Below are 1,171 nucleotides of genomic sequence, written 5' to 3'. Positions count from 1 at the left end.
AAAAAAAAAAAAAAAAGCCAGCCCCGTAGGCTCAAATATTTGAGAATTAGAAGGTTTAGGAGATGGGGCCTTGTTTGAGTAGGGTTGGTCTTGTTGGAGGAAGTTTGTCACTAGGAGTGGGCTTTAAAGTTTCAAATTGTAAACAAGCCCCCAATTAAATCCATATATATATGCATACACTCAGACATACATACATGGATATGCTGGGGCACACACATGAAGGAGTGTTTTCCTGAAGTAGACACACGTGAAAGACTAAGGCAGACCTGTGAAGCTAGAACTCGTGTAACCAGAACTCGATGGGCAGTGACAGAGGCTGAGCTAGGCTTGCTGGTACAGCTAGCTGTGCAATGCCTGTGGGTCTCGAGTCTTTGCTCATCTTCGATTTCCTGAGAGAGGCACAGCCAAGAACTCCTGGTGTTCCTCCTGGTCCTTCCTGCTGACTGGAGCCAAGGCTGAGGCCTGGCTGTCTCTGCCACCACTACTGACTCGTGTTTGCTATCCTGACTCTAATGACTTGGACTGCTGATGTATCCGTGAAGTGTTTGCAAGTAGGTCGAGCTATGGCTGCCTGCTGACCTGTGAACTGAACTGCTGATTTCCAGACAGCACAGATGGGAGTTGCTCCAAAGAACCTTTCTAGACAGGTCCACCTCCCCCTTATCCTTTCTTTCCTACTACCTCTGGTGGGTGGTGGGCTAAAAGGTAGTTAAAGCATTTAAGAACCATCACTGAAAACGGGTTTTGAAAAATGTAAACACACACACACACACACCTATCCTTGGCCATAGCAATAGCAATAGAGCAGTAACTAAGACACCATGTACAGAAGACAGTACTTCACACCCCTTCTCCCTCCCTGTCCTCCAGCTCTTACACTTCCTGCCCCTCCCCCATAATGCTCCCTGAACCTCTGTGGGAAGGGTGATAAATTTAGAGCTGAACTCTCAACTGTCACTCATTCTCTACACTCTGACCTCTTACCAGTCTCTGTAATAACTGCTGCCCACTGCAGGCTGAGAACAGCAGTAATTCATGGGTGTAATTATAGTTAGCAGTTTAATAGNATGTAGTAGGCTGGAGTCTATGATCTCCCAAGCCATGGGCTTTTGATCTTTTATATTTTAGTTTAGTTTAATTATTTGTGTGTGTGTGTATGTGTGTGTGTGTG

This window comes from Mus caroli, chromosome 6, assembly GCF_900094665.2.
Source record: "Mus caroli chromosome 6, CAROLI_EIJ_v1.1, whole genome shotgun sequence".
Lineage (NCBI taxonomy): Eukaryota > Metazoa > Chordata > Mammalia > Rodentia > Muridae > Mus > Mus caroli.
Note: the sequence above shows the minus strand (reverse complement) of the source record.